Source organism: Eublepharis macularius, chromosome 4 (assembly GCF_028583425.1).
Source record: "Eublepharis macularius isolate TG4126 chromosome 4, MPM_Emac_v1.0, whole genome shotgun sequence".
Taxonomy (NCBI): Eukaryota; Metazoa; Chordata; class Lepidosauria; order Squamata; family Eublepharidae; genus Eublepharis; species Eublepharis macularius.
The window spans coordinates 104,491,353-104,512,527 of NC_072793.1; the positions used below are offsets into that span (position 1 = coordinate 104,491,353).

Here is a 21,175-nt window from a genome sequence, read left to right on the forward strand (position 1 = left end):
TTAGGATCCCTAGCCAAACTCGCCTGGGGAAAATTGCTTCCTGACCCAAAAACGGAGATAGGTATTACCCTGGACATGAAAGAAGGGCCACAAGAACTAAGCACTGATGTATCCCTTCCTGCCCTCCCTCTCATGATCTGCCTAGGTTCAGATGGCCATCTAGCCTTTGCTTAAAAACCTCCAAAGGAGACCCCACCACCTCCTGAGGAAGCCTGTTCCACTGAGGAACCACTCTTTCAGGAAATTCTTCTTGAAAACTGATTTAATTTCAACCCGTTGGTTCTGAATTTGGTATTGATATGCATAGTTCAAGTAAATTTTAGAGACAGATACTACTATATCTTTGCAACTCCGACATTATTTTTGCTGAAGGAGCAGATATCCATTTGAAAGGTAGCCTCTATCTACTGTAACAACATAAGAAGACCGCTGTTGGATCAGACCAGTAATCCACCCAGTCTATCATCCTGTCTCATACAGAGGCCAATCCAGTTACTCTAGAGGGCCAACAAGAGGGCATAGTGGCTGAGGCTTTCCCCTGATGTTGGCTCCTGGCCCTGGTATTCAGAAATTTCACCCCTCTGAATATGGAAGTTCCCAAAGGAACTATCAGCCACTGGTAGACTGATCCTCCATGAATCAGTCTAATCCCCCTTTAAAGCCATCTATACTGTGGCCATCACTATATCCTCAGGCAGTGAATCAATCACCCACTGAATAATGTTGCATTTCCCTTTGTCCATCCTGAATTTATTGTCCACCAACTTCACTGGATGTCCCCAAGTTCTACTATTTTAGGAGATGGAGAAAAATTCTCTCTGTTCACATTCTCTCTACCCTATACATAATTTTAAAAACCTCTATCATGCCTCCCATTTTGTGGTCTTTTTTTTCTAAACTGAGAACGGCTCTTTGGCCTTTCCTCATACAGTCACCATGGTATCTTGGCTAGAGTGACGGACTAAGATCTGGGTGACTCTGGTTTGATTCCCCCTCTACCAAGGAAGTTTGCTGGGTGACTTTGGAGCAGTCACATACTCTCAGCCATGTACCTCACAGGATTATTGTGAGGATGAAATGGAGGAGAATGACACACACTTTGGGTACTCAGTGGGGAGAAAGACAGGGTATAAATGAACTAAAATAAGCAAACAGGAAAGGTACTCCAACCCTTTAATCATCTTGGTTGCCCTCTCCTGTACTTTTTCCAGCTCTGCAAAGTTCTTTTTGAGACACAGTAACCAAAACTACATATAGTATTCCAAATGAGGCCACATCATAGATCTATACAGGCACATTATAATATTGACTGTCTCACTTTCAATCCCTTTTCAAATAATCCCCAGCATAGAGTTTGCTTTTTTCACCACTGTGGCATGCTGGGCCGACATTTTCATTGAGCTATTGACTACAACCCTAAGGGGTTGGAAGAAGTCTTTCTCCCTTGAAAACACACTTACAATAAAGTCACAGGATCCAAGTCATAGCATTAAAGAACATATCTCCTCCCTTCTTTCCAGTACTTTGTGAGCTTTCTCCAGTAATATGACTTTCTGTCACTGTATGTACACACACCCAAATATATATGAATGAATAAACTGAGGACAAAATCAAAATCTACTCCTTCCAACACCCTTATTGTGCTTTCATGAATAGTTTCCACTTCTTCAGGAGCTTGAAGCAGTTCACATCAACTCATAATCTAAAACCCACATAATCCAAAAACAAACACTAAAGTAAACCCAGTGGCAACCATTTTAAAAATACATATATTTAAACCCATGCCCATTTTTCTTCAAACTTAAACAGATCCATGTATCCAAGTACAGAACGTAAAGTGAAAAATGTCTTTTAGAAGTAGAATATTTATGGATATAGCTAGAGCAAATAGAGCAAACAGCTTCAGAAGCACCTCTAACAATAGTGACACAATGGAAGGAAAGACATTGTTATCTGTGAAAATTTAATATCAAAGAGCAATTGAACTTGATTACATTCAGCTGTAAGAACTGCAGATACCTTTTCTTGGTCTAAGGCATGATTCAGACATTAATAGCAAACAACGGTTTGTTACTATACAAATGAGTATCAGAACCATGCCCATAGGTCCCCAACGTGGTTCTCACCAGTCCTTCCCCTGGTGCCTGCCAGGCTTTTCAGAAAGTGGGTGGCACCACTGTAAGGTAGGGCTTGTTATTGGCCACCATTTGTGAAATAAAAGAGGTTTCCAGTAGCAGTCCAGGAGGACTGGTGATAAGCACCTAGGCTGTTCTTAGTGTGTTGTTTCATTCCTCTTTCAGGGTTTCCTTCTTCCAAGATGAGGAGCGAGGCATTTTATTTGGCTCCACCTCCTGTGGCAGTCATTTTACGTGGTGTTCATCACTCTTTCTCAAAATCCCAAAGGTGCCTATAGTCATTTAAGAATTCCGTATGTATTCCAGATCCTTAAAATCGCATCCCCTGCGTTCTGAATAAATTACAGTATTTACTCAAATGCAAGATTAGCCACCCCCCCCCCCCGCCAACACAGGTATACCAAAAAAAGAGGGTCATCTTTACATACGCGCACACATACATACCATTGGCAGTTTATCTTCTGTATTTACTTCATGATAGTGTTATTTATTGGCAAGAACAGGAGTGAAGGCTGATAGCCCATAGCCTATACCAGTTAGGATCAAAGCTTTGCCCGATGGCTACCTGTCTGGGCCATTTCCAGGTTCTGGGAGGCCCCAAGCAGAGAGTGCAGGCAGTGGAGAGTGCACTCAGCCCGTCTCCACTGCCTGCCATCACACCCTCTGCTCATGTCCCTCTTCCCACCCTCCTAGCCCTCCCCCATCTGCCTGTCTATGCAACCTTCTCAGCCACCTCAGTCACCTGTAAGTCCCCCTATCAGTGACAATGGTGCTGCAGCCAAGAGTGTGGGTGATGGGAGATCTTGAATCTTTTCAACCAGTCTAATGGTCAATGTTGCAATGGTGAAAATGGTATACAAAGGAGCTGGGCAGAAGAATGCAGACAGAGGGTTTAAAGGAGGAAGGTAAATACACTAAATGCATTTTCCAAACCAGATTACACACAGTCCAACAAATTTCTCATTTTTTCCTAAACATTGGGTAATATCAATCCCACATTAAGAGTGAAATCACTTTAAAAAATATCCTATTTTAAGTAAACAAACTCTTAAAGAAACTGAGATGGATCCAGCAGTCCATCAATGGAGGGCACTGAGGATCATGGGCCTTTCCTAACTTTACCTTACAACTCTTCCCAACCAACTCATTCTGACCCTGGTTACATCTGGGGGTTGCTGGGACTCACATGAAGTAACAGCCACATGGGTTGGTAGGCTGCAGTGAGGGGCAATCTTTGCATGAGTCAGTCACTAGACCAACCAACAATAACTTTGAGGTGTTACAGCCCTTTTGTTCTCATAGAATCATAGAGTTGGAAGGGGCCATACAGACCATCTAGTCCAACCCCCTGCCCAGTGCAGGATCAGCCTAAAGCATCTCTGACAAGTATTCATCCAGCCTCTTCTTGAAAACTGCCAGTGAGGGGGAGCTCACCACCTCCCTAGGCAGCTGATTCCACTTTTGAACTACTCTGACCGTGAAGAAGTTTTTCCTAATATCCAGCCGGTACCCTTCTGCATGTAGTTTTAGCCCATTGCTTCGCGTCCTACTCTCTGCTGCCAACTGGAACAGCTCTTTGCCCTCCTCCAAATGACAGCCTTTCAAATATTTAAAGAGAGTAATCATGTCCCCCCTCAACCTCCTCTTCTCCAAACTAAACATTCCCAAGGCCCTCAACCTTTCCTCGTAGGGCTCAGTCTCCAGACCCCTGATCATTCTCATCGCTCTCCTCTGCACCATCTCGATTTTGTCCACATCCTTTTTGAAGTGAGGCCTCCAGAACTGCACACAATACTCCAGGTGTGGCCTGACCAAGGCAGTATAGAGAGGGGCTATGACCTCCTGCGATTTCGACGCTATGGCCCCTTTGATACAACCCAGGATTGAATTAGCATTTTTTGCCACCGCATCACAGTGACTGCTCAGTTTACAGTCCACTCTTACCCCAAGATCCCTTTCACATGTACTACTGCCCAGAAGTGTATCCCCCATCCAGTATTTGTGCTTCTCATTTTTGTGGCCCAGATATAATACTGTGCACTTGTCTTTGTTGAATTGCATCCTATTCACAGCTGCCCACTTCTCCAGAGTATTCAGGTCCTGTTGAATTTTAATTCTATCTTCTTGGGTGTTTGCTACCGCTCCCAATTTAGTCTCATCAGCAAATTTAATGAGCAGCCCTTCCACTCCTTCATCCAGATCATTGATAAAAATATTGAAATTGACATTTTTTCACTTTTGGTTTTCAGTTGTCCCAAGGAAGGCTGGCAAAGAGATTACCAGCTAAAGACTAGCATGTTCACAGCTGAGAGGCAGCAAATGTTGCTGACAAAGTAAAGCTCACAGCAAAGAGGCAGAAGAGTTATGATCCTTTCATATCCAACAAAGCCACAGTCTGCCCTCTTTCCAACTTCCTTCTGCAGAGGTTCACAATTGTATTTGACAGGGCATGATCAGATATTTATACTTGTGAAAAGTCTGGAGAAGGGACTCCTTAGAGAAAGGACTGTAAGAGAAGGGACTCCTTAGAGATTTGAGCATTTGTCCCTCTCCTCCTCTCAGATACTTGTGAAACGTCACCAGAGGTACAAGCCAAATACCCCCCAGCTTTTGGCTCTGTTAAATGCTCCAGCAGGAGACAGCAACATCCAGAACAGACCTCTTAGACCAGTGGTCCCCAACCTTTTTGGCACCAGGGACTGGTTTTGTGGAAGACAATTTTTCCACGGACCGGGGGGGGGGGGGGGCTGATGGTTTTGGGATGATACAATTGGGCACTTTATTTCTATTATTACACTATATAATGAAATAATAATAATATTTGATTTATATACTGTCCTTTAGGACAACCTAATGCCCACTCAGAGTGGTTTACAAAGTTATAATTATACAAGTCACCCAGAGGCATGATGGCAGTCAGTTGGGGAGCGTCCCTTTGCCACTGCCGCCTGCCTCAGCACCCAGCGAGCCAGGGGCTCCAGTGGCGCAGCAGGCGGGGAAGCGGGGAGGCAAGTGGGGAAGCTGGCTGCCTTGCTGCTCGCCTTCCTGCCCCTTTGCCGGCGCTGCCAGGCTCCCCAGCGGGGAAGCAGGGAGGCAAGTGGGGAAGCGGGCTGCCTCGCCGCTCAAGTTTCTACCCGTCAGTGCTGCTGGGCACCCTGGCGGTGCAGAAAGCAGGGAAGCGGGTTGCCTCGCTGCTCGCCTTCCCGCCCTTCGCTGGCACTGGTGCGGCCCGGTTGCTAACAGGCCACAGACCGGTACCGGTCTGCGGTACGGGGGTTTGGAACCACTGTCTTAGACTGACCAGACTAAAGTCGTTGCTTCTGGCTGAAATAGACAGCCATAAAGAGAGAAAATCAACCTGCCTCTCATGCCTTGAAGAGGAATGATCTCCAGGCTAAGATGGGCATTAGCTTTTATGGCAGTCTGAGTCTGGGCAAAAGGGTATGTTTTCCTGGCTGTAAACAGGATGTTTCACACAGGTTATTTTAATATAGATTGTTTAAAATTTAAACAGTTTAAACATCTTCAACATTTATTCTTATCTGCCTCTGATCCTATGCTGTCAGGAGAAAAGTGAATACATACATATTTTAAACTGCATAAACAAACAAACTGAGGATAGTTTCAGGTAGGTAGCCATGTTGTTCTACAGAAGAACACCAGGATCTGAGTCCAGTGGCACTTTAGAGACAAACAAGATTTCCAGGGTCAGAGTCTGTTCTTCAGATACAGGGAGGAGTGGAGATCCCTGAGCCTTTATATCACAGTCAGGAGTTGGGTAGAGTGAAGCAAATAAGGAAGTCAGGATATAAAGGTACAATGCAACTTTTTTTTAAATAAAATTTGTTATTAGTGAGTGGTAAAACAAAGAAAATTTTGCAAATTTGACACAAATAATCCCATTTTGCCCCCTGCTCTAACCCCCACCCTTTTCCTCCCCCCTCCCTATTGACTTCCAACAGCTTTCCAACCCCTAACCCTTCTTATTACTTAAATCTATTTCATTTATATTTCCCTACCAACACTAATTCAATATCTCTTATTCTAAGCACATTCTTATTTATACATAACCTCTATCAAACCTACTATCAATATAGTATATCTCAACTCAATATAACATACTAATATGATATAATATATAACAAAGATCACCCTATCTCTTACTTTAAACTTATTCTATTTCTTTTCTTTTCAACATATACTCTATCAAATACACTATCAATATAGTATATATCACAGTAATATATTATATATATGTTGTATGCTATGCCACCAATGTAGCACAGCACACATCACCACACAACACAGCCACATATCATATTATATAGTCTGATCTACTAACCCGTTGTTTTATGTCATATATCATGTATAGTATACCTCATCAAGATATCTGTTTACCCCTTCTCATTATCCCATATATTCAATGTAAAATCCCCTTAAACATTATATAAGCTTAGATTATAATTACATTCCCCCTAAATGGTAAGATCCCTTCTCTCGTCATTACAACACTATTCTTTAAAAATTTTCAAACTGCCACAGTTCTCCTTTTACATCCCATTTTTTTTCCAGAAATTGTTTCAGTTTCCCCCAATCAACAATATATTGCCCTAGGTCAAGATCTTTAAGTTTCCTTGTCATTTTGTCCATTTCTGCCATGTACAGCAATTTGTAAATCCAGTCTTCTACAGTTGGTATTTCTTGTGTCTTCCATTTCTGCGCATATAAAAGTCTTGCCGCTGCTGTCATGTAAAATAACAATGTTCTGTGCTGCATTGGAACTGTCTCCATCCCAAGTTCAGTAGCAACAGTTCTGGGTTCTTATTTATTTGTATTTGTAAAATCTCATTTATTACTTCAATTATTTCTCCCCAGTACTGTTTAGTTACTTCACATGTCTACCACATGTGATATAATGATCCTTCATGTTTTTTATATTTCCAGCACTTGTCTGACATGTTGGTATTTCCTAGCGCAATTTTCTTTGGTGTTAAATACCATCTGTATATCATTTTGTACACATTCTCTTTAATGTTCGTACAGGCTGAGATCTTCACTGTATTTTTCCATAGGTATTCCCATGCTTCCATTGTTATTTCTTTATGAAAATTTATTGCCCACTTCACCATCTGAACTTTTACTGTTTCATCCGCCGTAAACCATTTTAAAAGAATTTGTAAATCTTGGATATTTCTTTCTTGCCTTCCTGTAGTAACACTTCCTCTAACTCCGAATTTTCCAATCTTATTCCTCCTCTCTGGCAGTCCGCATTATAAAGGTCTCTGATCTGTCTATACTGGAACCATCCATAACAAGGAGACAATTCTAGGTACAATGCAACTTGAATACAGTAGAAATTAGCATCTGTAGAGAGAGAAAAATCAAAAAGAGTCCAGTAGCACCTTTAAGACTAACCAATTTTATTGTAGCATAAGCTTTCGAGAATCACGTTCTCTTCATCAGATGCATGGAGGGCAGAAGGAAACTGGCCAAATATAAAGGAGGAGAGGGGGGGGGAAGGGGGGAAGGAGGAGGGGGGATGTAAACAACTCCTTTGATATGGAGATGCAGACAGCTCGTTTTGGTGTGGGGATCAGTTTGCTTGTGTAAAGATTCAAAGGAGTTTGCCCTGTTAGTCTGTAGTAGCAAAATCAAAAAGAGTTCAGCAGCACTGCAGCGCAAGCCCTCGATAACCACAGTCCTCCCCGCCAGATGCATCTGACAAAGAGAACCGCGGTCCTCGAAAGCCCACGCCAGGTGCCACTGGACTCCCCCTGACCCCGCCTCTGTAAAGGAAATCAGTTACCTGTGATAATGTGATAACCATTCATAGTCCCTATTCAGTCCCAGCTTGACAGTCAAATTTGCATATGAATTCCAATTCAGCAGCTTCCCGTTGGATTTTGTTTTTGAAAGGTTTCTGTTGAACTCCTGCGACCTTTAAGTCTTTGATGGAATGTCCTGGTAGATTGAAGTGTTCTCCCACTGGTTTCTGGACGTTGCCATTTCTAATGTCAGATTTCTGTCCATTTATTCTTTTGCGTAGAGGTTGGCTGGTTTGTCCAATGTACAGAGCAGAAAGACATTGTTGGCACATGAGGGCATATATCAGATTGGAGGATGAGCAGCTGTAAGAGCCAGAGACAGTGTAGTTGATGCCATTGGGTCCTGTAATTGTATTCCCTGGGTAGATATAGGGACAGAGCTGGCATCTGGGTCTGTTGCAGGGCCTGGTACCTGTGCTGGTGACTCTGCTAGCCGCTTCATGATTGTAAGTGAGAAGTTGTTTAAGATGTATTGTCGAAGGCTTTCACGGCCGGAGAACTATGGTTGTTGTGGGTTTTCCGGGCTGTATTGCCGTGGTCTTGGCATTGTAGTTCCTGACGTTTCGCCAGCAGCTGTGGCTGGCATCTTCAGAGGTGTAGCACCAAAAGACAGAGATCTCTCAGTGTCACAGTGTGGAAAAGATGTTGGCAGGTCATTTATATCTACTCAGGAGGGGTGGGGTTGAGCTGAGTCATTCTGTAAGAGTTTCCCAGGGTGTGGAATGCTAATGGCGGGAGGCTTCACTGTATCCTGAGGAGGTTCTTTTGCATATGGATTGGTGCTTGCTGTGCTAATCTTCTCTGCAGGGCTATTGTCGGGTATAGAGTGTTTTGTTAGCCTGGTGTTTTTCAGAACTGGAAACCATGCTCTGTTCATTCTTAAGGTTTCTTCTTTCCTGTTGAAGTTTTGCTTATGCTTTTGAATTTCAATGGCTTCCCTGTGCAGTCTGACAAAGTAGTTGGAAATGTTGTCCAGTATTTTGGTGTCCTGGAATAAGATACTGTGCCCTGTTTGAGTTAGCATCCAGACAAGAATAAAAGAACATGAAAGACACTGTAGACTTGGACAACCTGAAAAATCAGCAGTGGCTGAACATAGCCTAACTCAAACAGGGCACAGTATTTTATTCCAGGACACCAAAATACTGGACAACACTTCCAACTACTTCATTTGGTGGGTACTGTAGCCCCAAAAATGCTTGTTGTAAATCTCTTAAGTGGGAGTCTCGATCAAGAGCATTGGAGCAGATACGGTTGTAACGTAAGGCTTGGCTTTAGACAATAGACCGAGTGGTATGTTTAGGTTGGTAGCTGGAGGCATGTAGATATGAGTATCGGCCTGTTGGTTTCCGGTATAAGGTGGTATTTATCCGTCCATTATGTAGTTGTACAGTGGTGTCCAGGAAGTGTACCTGTTGTGTAGAGTGGTCCAGGCTTAGGTTGATTGTAGGGTGAAAGTTGTTGAAGTCCTGATGAAAAGAATCCTATGTCTTTATTCAGCCCTGGGAGTTTCATTGTTCTGAACTTGTAAAGGAACTCAGGTTCAACAATCTCACTTTGTAATCTGTCCTTGAAGCTTCATTTGAGAACAGCCACTTTTATGTCAGCCATGAATGTCCTGGAAGATTAAAATGGTTTTGAGTGTTGTGATTCTTAATGTCAGCTTTATGTCCATTTACTCTCTTGTGTAGGGATTGACCTGTTTGTCCAATATAGAGAGTAGCAGGACATTGCTGATACTTGATAGCATATATAACATTGGAAGATGAACAAGTGAACGAACCTGAGATAGTATAACTGGTGTAGTTAGGTCCCCTGACTGTGCGGAGTGAATATGGAGGCAGAGTTGGTATCTTGGTTAACTGCAGGCCCTGGTCCCAGAGTCCGTGTTAGGAAGTGCATGGGAGTGAGTTGTTTAAGATTAGGGGACTGTCCGTAGGCAAGAAAAGGTTCACCTTCCAAAGTCTGTGAGAGAAGAGTATCATTGTTTAGCATAGGTTGCAAGTCATTAAAACGGAGCTGACAAGTCTTGAGAAGGCGACGGCAGAAGGTATTATTCCTCTGGTCTGTCTCTGTAGCATGGGTTTCTGGCTGTGGCCTGGTGTGTCTCTTTGTTAAGAGGATGTGTGAAATACAGCAGTGTACATCTGTGCTTGTGCACAGCATTTATGTTTTTTTTAAGGTTAGCTGCTTTTAAATATGTTGCCCTCTTCTTGGGAACTGCATGAGGGATATTAGTGAGATGGCTGTTCATAATAGCAGGCCACTATACTGAGTAGAAAGATGTGGCAGTGGAAGAAGAGGGGGAGGGTATGAGACATTCATTAAGACATAGGCACACTGTCCATCTAATTTCCATGATGGGGATGTTTTAATGTCAGTTTGGGGAAGGATAATGGGTTGGATCTAGCAATGCATAAGCAGAAAGGAAAATTTACTTAGCATAGTTCTGCTTATGCTAGTAACAGAGCAGGGGCAGCAGTGACACACAGCACTTCTATATAAGCTTGACAAAATAACAATGTGTATATGGAGCAATTAAATGTACAACAGATGGTTTGAATGATTTTTCTTAATTTGCTTCTGTAATTCTATCTGAGGAAATACCTTGTGCTACGTCTTACGCCCAGGGAAATGATATTTATTTATTTAAAATATTTATATGCCCTCTTGAACATCTCAGAACACAAGGTGGGTAAGAACAATTATGAAAACAATTTGATCAAACAAACCATTAAACTAAAATATTAAAAAACGTAAGGGAAAACACTCTAAAAACACCTTACGCCTCTAGCAGCATGGCACTCTCCTTTGCTCAGGCTGTCCCAAAAGCTCTCTGGAAGAACTTTGTTTTTCATTCTTGCTGAAAAGCCGTATCAGACACACAGGGCAGCCACTGAAAAGGCTTGAGCCTAACCTGTTGCCTAACATGCCTTAGACAAGGGGAGGGGTGTTACTGACAGTAGTTCTTGCTGGAAAGAATTAAGCTGCTGCATAGGATTATGGAGGGAAAGGTGATCCTTCAAGAGTGTGCATCCCAATTCATGAAGAGCTTGAAAGACAACGAACTCCTTGAACTGGAAACAAAGTGGCAGCCATTGAAGGGACCTCAGAATAGAGCTGACATGGTCCCACTGGTTAGCCACAGATAACAAACAAGCTGTCACATTTTACAGTAGCTTAGAAGGACCATGTTTCCTGCTACCCTCACGGCTGCACAGTGCAGCAGTTGGAAAAATGAGGAGGGGGAGGAGCTGCAGTTGCACTGATACCACATCTTCATGTGTTATCACAATGCTCTAACAATCCCCCGAATTTTGATGGTACAACCATTGCTAGTGTGGTAGCAACAAGTGATGTCACTTTGATTAAATCCAAAGAAGTGAAGTTGCAGCACCATGCACCACCTAGCCCCATCCCCAAGCTGCAGTTTCCAAATTGTCTTTAAGGGTGGCCCTACGTACAGTGTGTTACAGTAATCTAGTTTTGAGGTTAGTGAAGCATGGACCAGCATGGACAGAGCAGGTACCTGCAAATTGTGGGATATAATTACTTTCACTTAGTTCAAATAAAATACAACAAGTTATTGGATGTGAGGGTGATCTGGCTGCAACATCTGTCACCCCATTGATCGCCAGGGTTGATTCGGCTGATCTGGCTGGCTAGGCGGGTGTCCCCTTCCTCCCTCACCACTCCATGTGCATCCCTCCCAAAGCTGCGTGCTCGGTGGAAGAGGACGACAATCCCAGATAGGTGTGTACCGTTCTTTGGTCAAGGGTATACGATAGCTGCGCTCCTCTGCTAGAACCTCCAAACAAGTTATTTTATTACTTCTACTTGCACACAGAGTTTTGTACATGCAGAAATCTTCCATGATACCCAACCCATTGTCTTTGTTTTGTATGGCTCAAATCTTAAGAGGGAACATCTGACATGGTTTGCTTGACTGAACTGTATCTGGATGATGATGCTTATAATAATGTCATTCTTTCAAAACTTCCTGCAGTTGGATTTGCAGTCCTTCATCAACCACCAACTGGGGGACCAGGGGTTGCCATTCTTCTCCATAAGTCTTGGTTGGTTCAGAGCAGTTGATCACTGCCACTGATCTTGTATCTTGCACTGGGTACCAGAGACAGACAGTGTATTCTGGTTTACTGGCCATCTTGCCAACAGGTACACTGTCTAAGCTAGTGGAGATGGTCTATGGTATAGCACTGAAGACCCTCAGGATTATAGTTTTGAAGCACTTCAGCATGTATGAATGCTACGTCTATCTGCTTTAAGATGTGAATACAATCACAGCATTCTCTCCTTTGGCAGCCAGACCCAAATTTTGTTCTAATTTAATGTGGAGTTCCCTTCTTCCTGAACACTCACTTTCTTTACCCAAAGTACAACTTGCTGATAGGTAACTATCCATTTTCTCTCGTCTTATAACTGTCTTGAAAACCAATGACTCAATGACATCTACTGGCTGCAGCTATGTATATTACAGAACCATTCCATTTGTCATTTTGTAAGCTATTGGTTCTATAAGCAAATAGAGCAATCCACACTGTGACTTTGCTCACACCTCAATACTTAATCTCAGCTTTAAAAATCAGAAGTGTGCTGTGCAAAGATTTTCCTTACTAGTGAGTATCTGTGCAGTGATAGACTTTTGCTATGTAGAGAAAACAAGACCTCCGAACCATTTGAGTAACACCACCATCTCCCACTGCTTCTCAAAACACAGCTCTTTTAGGACTGAGGCATAAGTTCTTTATTTCAAATGCTCATAACTCCACAAAATAACCACAATAGATCCTGTTTGTTTTTTCACCTGCCAAATATATATTGCTTAAAAAAATACTGAGGTCCAATAAAATGTCATTTTCTATGAGTGTGTATACTATGATGCATTTTAGTTTAACATAGGTTGTCAAATGTGAAACTAGGCCGTTATCAGGCAGTACCACATTCCACAGAAATAACTGAACTTTCTTCAGGGCAAGAAAGTTAATATCAATAGGACAAATGCACTAACTTGCTAATAGCTACTATTTTATGCTACTGAATTCCAATCTTTCATGCCTTCTAAATAAAATCTGTGTAGACAGAAAGGGTGGTATTAAGCAAAGGAATGGACATTTTCAGAGAAAAAATTATGGCTGTGACCACTCAAATCTACTAGGTAGGAACTGGGCTTCCAAACCACGTAATGATTCTCTCTCTTACAGTATTAAAGCATGTCCTTATGTTTAAACAGCTTCACAAAATTAAGTGCTTACTGCTGCTTAAATAAGTATAATATGGCATATTTAATTCAGCCTGTAGCTTCTTAATAATTCCAAGGCCTTACAAAAAGCAACTTGCAATTTTTAGTAGAAGACAGTATTTTAATGTTATGTTTGCTTTTCCAAATTGTTTGGGCTCTTGATAAAAGTCATTTCTGACTCATAAACTCCCTACTGGCCATCCTTGTTTTTAGATCAGCTAGGGATGAGGAAGAGCCCAAGATCAGTTTGGGTAAACACCAGCTGCGCCAAGGCTCTTTGGGGGCCAACTACCATTGTCTACAACTGGAAAAGTGAAATACAAATATTACATTAATGAATTATATTACCTTATCAAATCAGTTCTGCACAGAAAAGAAAAACAAGACTGGCCTTCCTGGTACAGGAATAGGTCACAAAAAAGGTGGAGGGAGTCCAGAAGGCAAAGCAAAGATAAACAAGTAGGTCTTCAAGTGATCCTGTTTGAAGGAGTGGTCCATATACCTGGGGCAAGGCAATACAAAAATGGTACACACATTTAACACAAAACTAAACTGTTGACCGGGGAATAAAAAGACATCTCTGGATTGAGTAAAAACAAGTTCTGTTCTACTCTGTGATAAAGCATTTGACTTTTCTGCCTACAGCAGTTCTGACCAAAAAGCAAAAAATGAACTGTATAGAAACTTTCCCTCTCAGCTGCAGCTCTGGCAGAAGCAATAAACCTAGATTAGGTTCTTGTGCAGAGGATCTGAACATGTAACTAGACAACATAGATGGTGATCTTACCCCTACATCCCTTCAATTCAAATTTGCACATTCATTTTTTTTAGAAGTTGAAGCAACCACAAGGTGTCTTTTCTGTTATTTTCTCATGAATCCTTCTTCTCAGTGCAGTGCCTCACAGAACAATGTGGTATTTTCAAGAATGACCAGTATAATGGTTTTGCTTTTTTATTTATTTTAACTCTTTAAACCTTCTTAAACTTTTGACCTTTAGCTCAGCTCTTCTTTACATTACCTTAAGGAGGGCCCTGGTCACGACCAACACTCCTTATGTTTCCACACTTACAGAGCTTCAGGTGTTCTCTACTTTCTACAAGCTAATACTTTGAGAACACCTTCCTTTATTTGTTTGTGTGACCTATATATTGCTGTGCTTTTCACTCCCTCAAATAAGTTTTTGTTGCCACCAAAGGCTTTTGCCTTAGACCTCCCTGGTTTAACTTGTAATATAGAGTGAATATGGAGGCAGAGTTGGTATCTTGGTTAACTGCAGGCCCTGGTCCCAGAGTCCGTGTTAGGAAGTGCATGGGAGTGAGTTGTTTAAGATTAGGGGACTGTCCGTAGGCAAGAAAAGGTTCACCTTCCAAAGTCTGTGAGAGAAGAGTATCATTGTTTAGCATAGGTTGCAAGTCATTAAAACGGAGCTGACAAGTCTTGAGAAGGCGACGGCAGAAGGTATTATTCCTCTGGTCTGTCTCTGTAGCATGGGTTTCTGGCTGTGGCCTGGTGTGTCTCTTTGTTAAGAGGATGTGTGAAATACAGCAGTGTACATCTGTGCTTGTGCACAGCATTTATGTTTTTTTTAAGGTTAGCTGCTTTTAAATATGTTGCCCTCTTCTTGGGAACTGCATGAGGGATATTAGTGAGATGGCTGTTCATAATAGCAGGCCACTATACTGAGTAGAAAGATGTGGCAGTGGAAGAAGAGGGGGAGGGTATGAGACATTCATTAAGACATAGGCACACTGTCCATCTAATTTCCATGATGGGGATGTTTTAATGTCAGTTTGGGGAAGGATAATGGGTTGGATCTAGCAATGCATAAGCAGAAAGGAAAATTTACTTAGCATAGTTCTGCTTATGCTAGTAACAGAGCAGGGGCAGCAGTGACACACAGCACTTCTATATAAGCTTGACAAAATAACAATGTGTATATGGAGCAATTAAATGTACAACAGATGGTTTGAATGATTTTTCTTAATTTGCTTCTGTAATTCTATCTGAGGAAATACCTTGTGCTACGTCTTACGCCCAGGGAAATGATATTTATTTATTTAAAATATTTATATGCCCTCTTGAACATCTCAGAACACAAGGTGGGTAAGAACAATTATGAAAACAATTTGATCAAACAAACCATTAAACTAAAATATTAAAAAACGTAAGGGAAAACACTCTAAAAACACCTTACGCCTCTAGCAGCATGGCACTCTCCTTTGCTCAGGCTGTCCCAAAAGCTCTCTGGAAGAACTTTGTTTTTCATTCTTGCTGAAAAGCCGTATCAGACACACAGGGCAGCCACTGAAAAGGCTTGAGCCTAACCTGTTGCCTAACATGCCTTAGACAAGGGGAGGGGTGTTACTGACAGTAGTTCTTGCTGGAAAGAATTAAGCTGCTGCATAGGATTATGGAGGGAAAGGTGATCCTTCAAGAGTGTGCATCCCAATTCATGAAGAGCTTGAAAGACAACGAACTCCTTGAACTGGAAACAAAGTGGCAGCCATTGAAGGGACCTCAGAATAGAGCTGACATGGTCCCACTGGTTAGCCACAGATAACAAACAAGCTGTCACATTTTACAGTAGCTTAGAAGGACCATGTTTCCTGCTACCCTCACGGCTGCACAGTGCAGCAGTTGGAAAAATGAGGAGGGGGAGGAGCTGCAGTTGCACTGATACCACATCTTCATGTGTTATCACAATGCTCTAACAATCCCCCGAATTTTGATGGTACAACCATTGCTAGTGTGGTAGCAACAAGTGATGTCACTTTGATTAAATCCAAAGAAGTGAAGTTGCAGCACCATGCACCACCTAGCCCCATCCCCAAGCTGCAGTTTCCAAATTGTCTTTAAGGGTGGCCCTACGTACAGTGTGTTACAGTAATCTAGTTTTGAGGTTAGTGAAGCATGGACCAGCATGGACAGAGCAGGTACCTGCAAATTGTGGGATATAATTACTTTCACTTAGTTCAAATAAAATACAACAAGTTATTGGATGTGAGGGTGATCTGGCTGCAACATCTGTCACCCCATTGATCGCCAGGGTTGATTCGGCTGATCTGGCTGGCTAGGCGGGTGTCCCCTTCCTCCCTCACCACTCCATGTGCATCCCTCCCAAAGCTGCGTGCTCGGTGGAAGAGGACGACAATCCCAGATAGGTGTGTACCGTTCTTTGGTCAAGGGTATACGATAGCTGCGCTCCTCTGCTAGAACCTCCAAACAAGTTATTTTATTACTTCTACTTGCACACAGAGTTTTGTACATGCAGAAATCTTCCATGATACCCAACCCATTGTCTTTGTTTTGTATGGCTCAAATCTTAAGAGGGAACATCTGACATGGTTTGCTTGACTGAACTGTATCTGGATGATGATGCTTATAATAATGTCATTCTTTCAAAACTTCCTGCAGTTGGATTTGCAGTCCTTCATCAACCACCAACTGGGGGACCAGGGGTTGCCATTCTTCTCCATAAGTCTTGGTTGGTTCAGAGCAGTTGATCACTGCCACTGATCTTGTATCTTGCACTGGGTACCAGAGACAGACAGTGTATTCTGGTTTACTGGCCATCTTGCCAACAGGTACACTGTCTAAGCTAGTGGAGATGGTCTATGGTATAGCACTGAAGACCCTCAGGATTATAGTTTTGAAGCACTTCAGCATGTATGAATGCTACGTCTATCTGCTTTAAGATGTGAATACAATCACAGCATTCTCTCCTTTGGCAGCCAGACCCAAATTTTGTTCTAATTTAATGTGGAGTTCCCTTCTTCCTGAACACTCACTTTCTTTACCCAAAGTACAACTTGCTGATAGGTAACTATCCATTTTCTCTCGTCTTATAACTGTCTTGAAAACCAATGACTCAATGACATCTACTGGCTGCAGCTATGTATATTACAGAACCATTCCATTTGTCATTTTGTAAGCTATTGGTTCTATAAGCAAATAGAGCAATCCACACTGTGACTTTGCTCACACCTCAATACTTAATCTCAGCTTTAAAAATCAGAAGTGTGCTGTGCAAAGATTTTCCTTACTAGTGAGTATCTGTGCAGTGATAGACTTTTGCTATGTAGAGAAAACAAGACCTCCGAACCATTTGAGTAACACCACCATCTCCCACTGCTTCTCAAAACACAGCTCTTTTAGGACTGAGGCATAAGTTCTTTATTTCAAATGCTCATAACTCCACAAAATAACCACAATAGATCCTGTTTGTTTTTTCACCTGCCAAATATATATTGCTTAAAAAAATACTGAGGTCCAATAAAATGTCATTTTCTATGAGTGTGTATACTATGATGCATTTTAGTTTAACATAGGTTGTCAAATGTGAAACTAGGCCGTTATCAGGCAGTACCACATTCCACAGAAATAACTGAACTTTCTTCAGGGCAAGAAAGTTAATATCAATAGGACAAATGCACTAACTTGCTAATAGCTACTATTTTATGCTACTGAATTCCAATCTTTCATGCCTTCTAAATAAAATCTGTGTAGACAGAAAGGGTGGTATTAAGCAAAGGAATGGACATTTTCAGAGAAAAAATTATGGCTGTGACCACTCAAATCTACTAGGTAGGAACTGGGCTTCCAAACCACGTAATGATTCTCTCTCTTACAGTATTAAAGCATGTCCTTATGTTTAAACAGCTTCACAAAATTAAGTGCTTACTGCTGCTTAAATAAGTATAATATGGCATATTTAATTCAGCCTGTAGCTTCTTAATAATTCCAAGGCCTTACAAAAAGCAACTTGCAATTTTTAGTAGAAGACAGTATTTTAATGTTATGTTTGCTTTTCCAAATTGTTTGGGCTCTTGATAAAAGTCATTTCTGACTCATAAACTCCCTACTGGCCATCCTTGTTTTTAGATCAGCTAGGGATGAGGAAGAGCCCAAGATCAGTTTGGGTAAACACCAGCTGCGCCAAGGCTCTTTGGGGGCCAACTACCATTGTCTACAACTGGAAAAGTGAAATACAAATATTACATTAATGAATTATATTACCTTATCAAATCAGTTCTGCACAGAAAAGAAAAACAAGACTGGCCTTCCTGGTACAGGAATAGGTCACAAAAAAGGTGGAGGGAGTCCAGAAGGCAAAGCAAAGATAAACAAGTAGGTCTTCAAGTGATCCTGTTTGAAGGAGTGGTCCATATACCTGGGGCAAGGCAATACAAAAATGGTACACACATTTAACACAAAACTAAACTGTTGACCGGGGAATAAAAAGACATCTCTGGATTGAGTAAAAACAAGTTCTGTTCTACTCTGTGATAAAGCATTTGACTTTTCTGCCTACAGCAGTTCTGACCAAAAAGCAAAAAATGAACTGTATAGAAACTTTCCCTCTCAGCTGCAGCTCTGGCAGAAGCAATAAACCTAGATTAGGTTCTTGTGCAGAGGATCTGAACATGTAACTAGACAACATAGATGGTGATCTTACCCCTACATCCCTTCAATTCAAATTTGCACATTCATTTTTTTTAGAAGTTGAAGCAACCACAAGGTGTCTTTTCTGTTATTTTCTCATGAATCCTTCTTCTCAGTGCAGTGCCTCACAGAACAATGTGGTATTTTCAAGAATGACCAGTATAATGGTTTTGCTTTTTTATTTATTTTAACTCTTTAAACCTTCTTAAACTTTTGACCTTTAGCTCAGCTCTTCTTTACATTACCTTAAGGAGGGCCCTGGTCACGACCAACACTCCTTATGTTTCCACACTTACAGAGCTTCAGGTGTTCTCTACTTTCTACAAGCTAATACTTTGAGAACACCTTCCTTTATTTGTTTGTGTGACCTATATATTGCTGTGCTTTTCACTCCCTCAAATAAGTTTTTGTTGCCACCAAAGGCTTTTGCCTTAGACCTCCCTGGTTTAACTTGTAATATAGAAAGGCTTGTTATAGATGGTAGTTTCACAGAATGGTCAGCACGTGAGAGTGGTTGTGAGGTAAAAAAAATGATCTTTTTTTCTTAAAGGAAAATAGAATTTATTTACAAGTATGAAGTGTAATGGTTGCAGAGCTCTGATAAGCATATTGATTTCAGAATAGTTTTTAAACTTGGTAATTTCACAAATCATTACCTCTTCTTAAAGATATATTCTCAGTCTCACAGTCTAATTTTCCACACAGATCATCACTATCCAACTAAATTCTCTTCTCATCCACACAGACAGATTCATTCAGGCCTCTCCTCACAGCTTGCCTGATCTACATACATTAATCTCTCTCTCACAAACTGACCCAGACACACATTCAGGTTTCCTGCCTTTAGACAGGATTAGGCTCTCAGGCTTCCACATAGTTTCCTTGATTTAGCCAGAATCCTCTCTCTTAGGTATACAAAGGCTGACTTAACCAGGATCTCCTGGATGATTAACTTTCTTTCAGAAGCACAGACATAGACTCTCTCTCTCTCTCTCAGGCTCCACACAGTTTGCCTGACCCAACTAGAATGAATATTTTCTCTCAGAAATACAGAGACTCTCTCTGGCTCCACAGAGTTTGCCTGTTTTGACCAGAATAAACGCTTTCTTCCAGTATGCTGGCTAAAAATTGCAGTTTACTCCACCTCTTAGGGTACAGCTACTGTCCAAACAGAGCAGACTCCATTCACCCATCTAGCCCCCCTTTCTTCTTTTAAACTCACAGCAACTATTTTAAAAACCTCACGTTAGCAAGCAGAAATAAAATCCAAATTAAATAAATTACATGCACAACATTACAATCAGAACTTAAAAATTTCAAAAGAGATAGTAAGTACCAGCAACAAGGCCCATATGGAGCAAGTGGTAATAGCTGTAATAGCCTAATTCTACCTGACTTACTCATTTTGCTTGATTAAATTTGCCGGACCATTGAATCACTTGCTTTTATGAGGATATAGATAATATACCTGGATGACCAGCTTTCCGAACATGATGGGTACCCTCCAATATCCAACCACAAGCACAAAAGACTTTTGATATCCAATGCAACACTAAAGCTTCTCAAGCAGAATCCAATTAACTGAACTTTCAAGTTTCCACACAAGCACTGTACATGTCACTAAAGTAGTATTCCATTGCATACCAAATTTAAGGCAATGACAAATTGTGTTCATACTAGCTACTACTGCCGACCTTTTGGCAACATTTACTGTGGGTCACACTTCTGCTCAGGATCTGCTTACATCGGTCCTGCAACAGATTGCCCAGTGGAGCATTTTAAATGCCAGAACAGTTTAAAATGCTTCCCATTTCATACCTAGTGCAAAAGCACCAATAAATGCATTTGCCAGACTATCCATAAATTTTATGGTAATGGGATATTACCTGGATTTGTAGACTAGAACTAGGTCCCTTCTACTTTATTATGAAAATCATATACCTTAAAAGCAGACAGAAGAAAAAGCTTCTTCTGTAAAAATAATGCATAAATAGATATTATTGAAGAATTTGCTTGTTCCAAATTATCTTAGATTTTTTAAAAGAGCTCTCAAAGAGGCAGGGTACAGCATTACATTTCTACAGACATACTAAAGCCATAATAAAATTAACAGAAAAAAAGCTTATTAAAAATTTACCCTTTCTCCACATGTCAAACCGAAAAGGTGAGAACAGGTAGAAGGCTGGGTGTCATTAAACAGAGACATCGAGTTGGAAGGGGTCCTTTGGGATATTTAGTTCAACCCCTGCTCAATGCAAGCAATCCAAACTAGAAGGTTGCACAGTCTCAGCTTGAAGACCTCCACACAAGGAAGAGTTTCCTACCCAGTAACTGATTCCATTGCCAAACTGCTGTTACCATCAGAAAGTTCCTCCTAATGTCCAACTGAAATCTACCTCGTAATCCTCTAGTCTTACCCTCTACATCAGCAGGGAACAAATGTTTGCCTTTTTCCCTTTCCGGTATTTGAAGAGTAGAATCATGTCTCCCCTCAGAGTATCTTAACACAATA

General features: G+C 41.4%; 1 protein-coding gene across 1 annotated transcript in view; it reads right to left on the reverse strand.

Moving 5' to 3' along the window:
* SFMBT1 (Scm like with four mbt domains 1) overlaps nucleotides 1–21,175 on the reverse strand; it is a 143,562-nt gene that overhangs the window by 100,224 nt on the left and 22,163 nt on the right. The window lies entirely within an intron of this gene.